Raw genomic sequence first — 9,609 nt, forward strand, 5'->3', positions numbered from 1 at the left:
AGTATTCCTTTATAATCCTTTTATGTTTTTGTATTGTTGGTATTAATATCTTCTCTTTTATTTCTGATTCTAATAATTTGAGTCATCTTTTTTTCCCCAAAGAACTAACTTCTGGGTTCCTTTATGTTCTCTGTTGTTTTTTATTTTTATTTCATTAATTTCCACTCTAATTTTTACTACTTCCTTTTTTTCTGATTGCTTAGGTTTAGTTTGTCCTTCCTTTCCCAGTGTATTAAGGTGAGAGATTTGCTATTGATTTGAGATCTTTCTTTTTCCTTAAAGTATGCATTTTACCACTATAAATTTCCCTCTAATCACTGCTTTAGCTTCATCCCATACTTTTGGTATTGTATTTTTATTTTTATGCATATCTAAGTATTTTCTGATTTTCTCTTTTGATTTCGGCTTTGACCCATTGGTTATAGGTCATATTTAGGAGTTTGCTGTTTGATTTCCACATGTTTGTGAGTTTCTCAATTGTTTTCCTGATATTGATTCCTTATTTCATTCCATTGTTGTAAGAGAGCATACTTTATTAATTATGTCCTTTTAAATTTATAGAGATTTGTTTTATGCCTAGCATTTTGTCTATCTTGGATAATGTTCTGTGTGAACTTGAGAAGAACATATATTTTATTGCTGTTGGGTGGAGTGTTCTATAGATGTCTGTTAGATCTAGTTGGTTTATAGTGTTGTTGAAGTCTCCTATTTCCTTGTTTTTCTTTTGTGTAATTGTTCCATACAGTATTGAAAACGGGATATTAGAATTTTCAAGTATTGTTGAATTGTCTATTTTTCCCCTTCATTTATGTCAGTTTTTAAAAGACACGTTTATTCAGCATCACGATCAGACTATTACATGTAGCAATCCACAGCTTGGGTGCAAAAAAAAAAGAAAAACTACATTAAAACCCTTTGTTGGAATACTTTATACTTCCCATGGAACAGAAACTGAAACAATCTATTATACAATTAGTCACAAATACAGTACTCGAGTCTCTTGCCCATACACATGAGTATTATCTAAAAATGTATTCTTTGTAGCATCTAGGCCCTGCCACCACTATACTTGGCTGAGTTCACAAATCTGTTATAATTCGTAGCTTCCCTGTCACTTCTCTGGCTCTCCTCTCCTAAGCTTTGTTTCCTGGCAGTAATTACAACCTGCCACTACCATAGCTACTGATGCTGCTGGAACCACCATAGCCACCTTAGTTTTGCTGTTTGGCAAAATATTGGCCTTCACTACCATAGGGGCCAGAGCTTCTGCCTCCAAAGTTTCCTCCTTTCATGGGTCCAACATTTGAAGATTGATTGTTGTAATTGCCAAAATCACCGTGGTTTCCACCACCTACAAAATTGCTTCTATCACTACCAAATCCATTATAGCCATCACCACTGTCACCATATCCTCCACCACCATGCTTGCCTCCAAAGCCACCTCCACCACTGAAGTTTCCTCCATGATCAAAGTTGTCATTCCCACCAAAACCACCTCCACAACCACCACAGAAGTTTCCAGAACCACCTAGACCTCTTTGGCTGAATGAAGCAATAGCAATCTCCTGCTTAGATAGGACTTCCCTTGCTTCACAGTCGTGGCCATTCACAATATTTCTGAATGACGGCCTTGTCTACAGAGTCATGATCATCAAAGGTTACAAAAGCAAAGCCTCTCTTCTTGCCACTGCCTTGATCAGTCATGATTTCAATCACTTTAATTTTCCCATATTGTTCAAAATAATCTCTTAGATGTTGTTCTTCAGTATCTTCTTTAATATCACCAACAAAAATCTTTTTCACAATTCAGTGCACACCAGGTCTTTGAGATTCCTCTCTTGAGACAACTCTCTTTGGTTCCGCAACTCTTCCATTCACCTTGTGTAGCCTTGCATTCCTGATTGCACCATCTCCCACCCGGTGGCATAGGTGACAAATCCAAAGCCTTGGAGCGCTCAGTGTTTGGATCTCTCACCATCACACAGCCTGTTAGCATTCCTCATTGCTCAAAATGGCTCCTCAGACTCAGTTGTTTCAAAGCTTCCACAGCTGTTCAGGCTCATTGGGAGACTCTGACTTAGATACGATGACTGCAGGAGGCGAGACTTTAGCAATGCTTACTTTCCAGTGTCTACCAATAGAAAGGATCTAATAAACACATCCCCTGCCAGGTTTTCCTTTATGTATTTTGGTGCTCTGTTATTACATACATATATGTTTATAATAATTATACTTTCTGATAGATCGACCCTCTTTATCTCTAGTAACATTTTAGGGGGTTTTAAAGTCTATTTTATCTAATATAAGTATAGCTGCTCCAGCTTTTTTGTGGTTGCTATTTGCATGTTCATTTTCTAACCTTTTATATTCAACTCTCTGCATCTTTCAATCTAATTTTATTTCCTGTGGACAGCATACAGCTGGAACATGTTGTTGTTTTTTTTCATCCAGTCTGACAATCTTTGCCTTTTTGGCTGTTTAATCCATTTACATTTAATGCCATTTTACTTTGTGTTTATTTTATATGACCCATGTCTTTTTTGTTGTTCCTATAGTCTTCCTTTCTGCTTTCTTTTGCATTAAGTAGATATTTTTCGTGTAGAATTTCTAGGTCCTGGTCCCTCCCCATGTTATTTTTCATTTATTTTTTAATGATTGGCTGAAGTGTTTTAGAAGTCTCTTTCTACCCATCCATGTGCAGCCTCTGGTGTTGCTCCTCAGGGAGATACAGCTTTGAGTATACCCACAGTTAACCTGACAGTGGCTGTTGTTAGGGCTCTCTTCCTTACTTTCATTGACCACACTCAGCTGTTAAATTTCACCAATTGCCGGTGGATTACTCTGTTGTTTTCAACAATGCTCTGGGGCACAAATTGCTCTACAAATAAATTCAACCAAATTTTGGCTCCTTTGACGGAATAATTCTGACCCCATGCAGTTTCTCCCAGCTGTCTTTTGCCTGGATTCTCTCTTACAAATGAGCCAGCTTACAATCTTGATTGTGTCCTCATTAAATCCATGAATTTAAAGCAAATCTCTATATGCTTTTTTTTTTTTCACAGCCTCCACTGTCATGAAAGCAAATGTTAGGTTTGAATTGTTTCATGTTCTATTGCCAAAGAAGTCAGTTTCTTTGGGGTGACATTATGAACTATCTGTTTTACAGCCTGTGTTCTCCCCAGGGTTTTGGAGCTGGGGATGGTGTATTACAATTACAATTTCTCCCGGAAAGATACCCTTCCTCCAGAAGCTGAAAAATCAATAGGTAGGGGGCAGCAGCCTGAGGTCCTCTTGGCTTGCTTCTCCTGATGTGGCACCACTACCTCATGAGCTAAGTCAAAGGCAGTCAGGGCCCCAATATTCTCATCATTCCATGTCGAAGGTAGAGCCTTCATTCCATGGGAGGGATCTGAGTGGAACAGAAAGTCCCCACTTCTTGACTGCACTCATGGGGAACTTACCCTTAGCAACAGTAACTAGGGACAGGATGAGAAATGCTGAAGTTCTGTTCCTCCTGGGGAAAAAACCCTCTGACTGAGTGCTGTGGGGAGAGGAAGTCCAGTGTTCTTGGATGCAGCAGTCTGGAGTTGAGCCTCTGCCTTGGTGAGCTGAGCGAGGGAAGAGGCACAGTGGTCTTGGTTCAAATACCACAATTTTTTGCTTTTCTTACCAAATTTTCAGATTTTCTAGATAGACATTTCTTCACTTGATATTTGTCCTTAGAACCATTTTCAAAACTTTAAGTTTTTAAAAAAAAATAATCTTCACCAGTTTTACTGAAAATGGGTAAGTGGGTCTCCTCATGCTCTCATGCTAGAATTTTATCTCTGTCTCCTTTATTTTTGAGCAACCTTAAAGATGCCGTTATAGAGATCCTAGACCAAGGCAATACAATCCTGTTTTGGCCCAATCTAGTTTCCCAATTAACCGAATATAAGTCTTCATACAATATCCTTTCCACCAAAGCTACCTGTTCAGATATCTGGATATTTGGATCATTTATTTTATGTATTCCTTGGCAGAGTGGTTTTTAGGAAGAGCACATTTTGTCATAACATTACATCGCTTAAATGCTTAAATAGTTTCCAATCGTGCTTATAATAAAGTTCAAAATCCTAACATGGATTGCAAGACCCCATTTATCTCTTCCACTTCTCAAACCTCTCTCTCTGTACTCCACTTCCTGCTCCACGCCTTCCCTCTGCCCCATACCAACATATACACCCCTAGTCTTCCAGATTTTTATTTTTAATGTCCCATACTCTCTATTGTTTCAGGCCCTTTGCACACATTGTTCTCTTTGCCTTAAATATTCTTCTTAACATCTATTCTGATTCAAGTCTTGCTGAAATAACACCTTCCATGGAAAGCCTTCCCTAACATCCCAGAATAGTTCAAATCTCCCAGTTCCAGTGTACCCTGATACCATGTAGTTCTTCATAGAATGTATGTTTGTATATTTGTAATCCCTCCCCATAGAACATGAGCTCATGAAAGCAGGGATCCTGTCTGCCTTGACTACTCTATGTCCAGTGTCTAATGCAGGAACTGGCACAAAGTAGGGACTCCATATATACTTGCTGAGTGCTGGGGTGAATGTTGTCTGGAGTGCAAGGTTGTGGGGGTGGTCCTGGGCTATATGGAGAACTGATATGAAACCCAAGGAAAACTTGTAAATTTTAGAAGAAAATTCCTTATAATTTATATTCATAACTACAACCTTGTCCTACTAACTGGCACCCTAACAAACACATATTCTAAGGGAAGTTTCACTGACAGTTCTATCCTTGGGTTCGTGTTGTGATAGGATGGTTGGCGGCCCCTTTTTCTTCTTAGGATTATTGTGCTGAATATCTTGGTGCATATAGAGAATAGCCATTTCCCTCTTACTTTTACCCTTGATATTGTAGTCCATGAGTCTGTTTTAACCCATATTTGAAACTTTGAAATTGGGAATATAGATTGAGACAGTGATGATTTTTTAAAAAATAATCAACAGCAACAATAACAAAAACTACTATTAATATTTATTAAGTACTTTCTTTTTGTTAGACATATATTATTTCAAATAAATCTACATTAATTCCAGGTGGTTCAAATCTATTTCATAGATAAATAAGCCAAGTTTGAGAAAGACTGAGTATCTTGCTTAAAGATACATTGTAAGTAGATGGTAAAGCTGAGATTCAAGCTCATGTCTGTTTGGCACTGACACTCAAACTCTTAACCTCTGTTTTATATTGCCAAGAAATTCTAGAATTCCTGCCATTGATCGTCATCTGAAACTTCATGTAAACCTTCATCTGAGGTGTCTTTTGAAACTTTCATCTTTAAGTGTCTTGAGAAGAGGGAGGCTTCTCTTTTCATCTCTTATCAAGAGATCATTGAAGACTAAAATCTGCTTTAACCATTCCATGTTTGAGTAAACTGAGTCTTGTTCTAGACTTTCTTGATTTCATAAGAATGTTATCAGGAAGCCAAGACAACAGCAGCAACAACAATGGGAAAAGTCCCTTGACTAGACTAATAAGGCAGCATATCAAGATATATGAAGAAGAAAAAATAAGTTTATTAAATCTAAATCATAGTTACACTTATTACTTCCAAAACCCTTAAGTTTGGAAAGAGGGTAGATTTTAAAACATATTCCACAGAGTGAAGTTTTGGTGACAGAAGTAATGGAAGCAGAGACCTAACTTAATAAATGAGAGGCTTCTTTACTCAGCAATATGGGCCCCGAAGTCTGTGTATTCTAGAATCCTTGCTAATTGGTAGCCAAGAATGATTCCTCATATAGATTTTTAAATTAAAAAGCCTAAATTAAATAAAACACTAGGTAATGATTTTTAGCCACAAAAATTGTTTGAAATTTGACTTAATATCTAATCCTTGTCAACCTTTTGCCCTAATTATAGATAGCAAAATACATGTTTAATGTGTGCACACAAATGTTTAACATTATTTATTAATTATATTTTCAAGTGCATACAAATATAAAGAAAAACAAAAATGGCACATAATCTCACTTTCCAGGAAACTCCTGTTCTTGTGGTTGTTGTTTTCAATTAGAATAATACATATATTGGCAATAAAATTTAAACCATGCAGGAAGATTTAAATGAAAAACATAAAAGTTCCTTCACACTACTACCTAGCCCCTCTCCCAGAGTATCACATTTTCTTTCTTCTGCATCTGTCCAGAAAAATTATATATCAAATACATATTATTTTGAAAAGTATACAGAAGACATTATACTATATCTTTTTAAACTTTGCCTTTTCATTAATAAACTGTCAGCAATTTCATAAACCAGTAAATAAAGACAAACTGCATTTTTTAATTATTAAATTTTATTTTGAAATGATTACAAACGTATAGAAAAGATGAAGCTATATTGAAAAAAGTAGCTAAAACCTTTTACCTGAATGACTTGAGAGTAAGTTATTGATCTGATACCCCACCACACCTGAATACCTGAATACTCTAGAGGGTGTTTCCTACAAAAATATTTTTCTACATAATAGTCTCACAATGCAATGATTGAAACCAGAAAATTAATATCCTTCTATTCATTGCCCCAGTAGTGGCTTTTATAGCAAAGATCCTTTTGAGAATCACAGGCTGCATTTAACTGTCATGTCTTTTTTGTCTGCTTCAGTCTGGAACATTTTCTCAATCATCTCTTAATTTTCATGACCTTTACACTTGAAGATTATAGGCCAGCTGTTTCATAAAATGCCCTCAATTTGGGTTTGTGTTATGTTTTTTTCTTGTAGACTGAGGTTCTGCATCTTTGGCAGGAATGTCACAGAAATGATGCTGTGTTCTTCTCATTGCTTCTTATCAGGAGGCACAACATTTGTTTTTGTCTCCTTATTGATGATGTTCACTTTGATCACTCGATTCTGGTGCTGTTTGCTAGGACCTACACAGAGTGAGTAGTTCTGAAAAGTAACCTTTGTAAGGTTACTTTTATTTTTCTCTTTGTAATTAGTAAGTATTTTGTGGGGAAGAACTTTGAAATTGTAAATATCTCATTATTCACTAAGCTTTAAATTAATTCATATCTGCATAGACTTATAGTTTCTGTTTTATTCAATGGGTCGTTAGTACTATTGTTTATTTTGATACTCATTATCATGATTTGGCCAATTGAGGCTGGCTTATATGCCTTTTTGACATGTCCTTATTATATTTTAGGTCTTTCTTCTTTTGAGGGGGGCACGAGAAGAATTTTCAAGTTCATCTGTACTTTCCCTGGCAATCCTGAAATCAGTCTTTTATCCAAGGAGCCCTTGTTTCTTAGACTGAAAAATGGTATTTAGAATCCAAGATCTTGGTGATACGTGTGTTCATTAATGTTGGGGGCATTGCTGTTCTTGAGTACTCTTGGATGACAGAGCTACAACATACACATTTACCTTTATATATGTATTTATTTATATATGCAGAAAACCTAAATTTACATCAATAACTCCAAGCCAATATAGTCCCACAGAATTGATTCCAGGTTTCTCCCTTTTTGTACTTATAACTCCCTTTTCCAATAGTGAGATATCTGGCTTCCATTGTTCTTAAAATATTTACTCATTTGATTAGTCCACAGTATACAAGCAATTCCTGTCTCTGCTTCCTCTCTTCTCCACCCCCCGGCACTGGTGCCTTTATCACCTTGCTTGAGCTCTGACACCTACTACTAGACTTCTCATCATGGCCTTTCTCCTTACACTGTGTGGGCTCTAACTGTGTGCTAGGCCACGTCTCCAGGGGATCTCCTCCACCTATTGGCCATCTCCCCAAACCTTCAAGGCTTCAATCCCACATATCAGACCACTTCTCCAGGGATGCCCTCCTCTCTCTACTTATCCCTGACTCCTTACTCTAGGTGGCCCAGTTTCATGGACACCTTCCTCACCCTGGTCAGGGACATTGGGTGCCACACCCCTCATCGCCTGCAGTGGGTCTGCAACAGAGGATGCAGATATTATATTCCGTAAGTTCTTTCATATTTGAGAATGTTTTCCTATAATCTTTATATATCAACCTTAGTTGATAAAATAAAGTACTTTAAGGTTTCACATTGTTCCACTGTCTCCCGGCATTACATTTCTGTGAAGAAGTGTGAGGTCAGTCCAAATTATGTTGCATCCTTCTGTCCATTCCTCCAAGAAAACTGTCTATTTCTGTCTGGACAATTTGGGTCCAGTAAAGAAACACAAATCACACCAGTTAGTTTAACACAGATAATTTATTATAGAGAATTTTTAGCTATGTAACTGAAAAGGCAGATAAAGAAAACAGGTACTACCCTTTGGTCTGGGAAACAAAGGAAAGAATTTGGAAGTATAGAGCTTAAGAAAGGAGAAAAAGATGGTGTAGATGATAGAGGCTCTGTTCATCTCTCTGGCAAAAAAATCAAAGTTGTGACAGAAACAAGGAGCAAAGAGCAAGAAGAATCGCTGGGGATCTGGATGAACAAGCCATACAACTAAGGAGAAAACTAAGAAATCACCCTGCAATGGAAGAGGGTAGGACAGGGTGAGGACATGAGGCTGCTGGGTCCAGAGCAGCTGAGTGGAATGGAGGCCCCAGCAGTGGCAGCTGCAGATGTTGCTTAAAGGGGCCATGTTGGCAAACAGACTTTTGTGGTGTTGGACCTACTCGCTCTGGTTCAGCTGCATGAAGGGCACCAGAGACTGACTTACAGGGGAACATTGAGTGAGGGCCAGAGGTTAGGGTCTCTCCCAGATAGAAGAGCCAGTGGCACCCGTTGTTCCTCTGTTGAGCCCTCCCCACTCCCAGTGTGCAGATCCAGTGCTGGCATAACTGAGAAGTCATCAAACTAGATAACAGAGGTCACTCCACCCAAAGGATTCTCTGAAACTCTGCCTCCCCCAACTCATGGCCCCACCCAAGCCACATCCAGTTGTGTCCTCGGGTGAGTCAGATGCTCCTTGCTGAGCAGAGCCAAGACTCACATAAGTGGCAGCTGGCCTCAGTTTCTGGTGTCATTTCTTGAGGCAGCTATAAGCACAGCATCTGTGGACTGCTTGTTGAATCTTAACACGTGGCCCTGGAGAGGCACAGACTGGGGCTAAACTTGGACTGCAGTTGAACTCCTCTCAGAACTGTGCCACTGGACATCTACTAAACAAAGTCACACTAATAAGACCAGGAGACTTAGGAGCTTTGCTTAGTACATAGAAACAGACACAGAAAAGTAGCCAAAATGAGAAGACAGAGAAGCAGAAATCATGTGAGAGAACAGGACTGAGATCCAGGAATAATGGAGTTGGGCAATCTAACAAATGCAGAGTACAAAACAATGGTTATAAAGATGCTCAATGAACTTAGGGCAAGAGTAGATAAACTCAGTGAGAACCTTAACCAGGAGATAAAAAACATAAAAACGGAAATGAAAATTATAAAAGGGAACCAGTCAGAAATGAAGAACACATTATCTGAGGTGAAGAGTATATTAGATGGAAAAAACAGAGTGGATAAAGAAGAGGATCAAACCACTGGTATAGAGGATGGGGAAGCTGAGGACACTCAATCAGAATGGCAAAAAATAAAAAAATAAAAAATAAAAAAAAGAAGCCAAGGCT

General features: G+C 38.1%; 1 pseudogene; it reads right to left on the reverse strand.

Moving 5' to 3' along the window:
* Window positions 1-1,157: 1,157 nt before the first annotated feature.
* On the reverse strand, window positions 1,158-7,950 carry LOC107516154 (annotated as a pseudogene).
* Window positions 7,951-9,609: the final 1,659 nt, after the last annotated feature.

The sequence above is a fragment of the Rousettus aegyptiacus genome, unplaced genomic scaffold (genome assembly GCF_014176215.1).
Source record: "Rousettus aegyptiacus isolate mRouAeg1 unplaced genomic scaffold, mRouAeg1.p scaffold_m13_p_5, whole genome shotgun sequence".
NCBI classification, from domain to species: domain Eukaryota; kingdom Metazoa; phylum Chordata; class Mammalia; order Chiroptera; family Pteropodidae; genus Rousettus; species Rousettus aegyptiacus.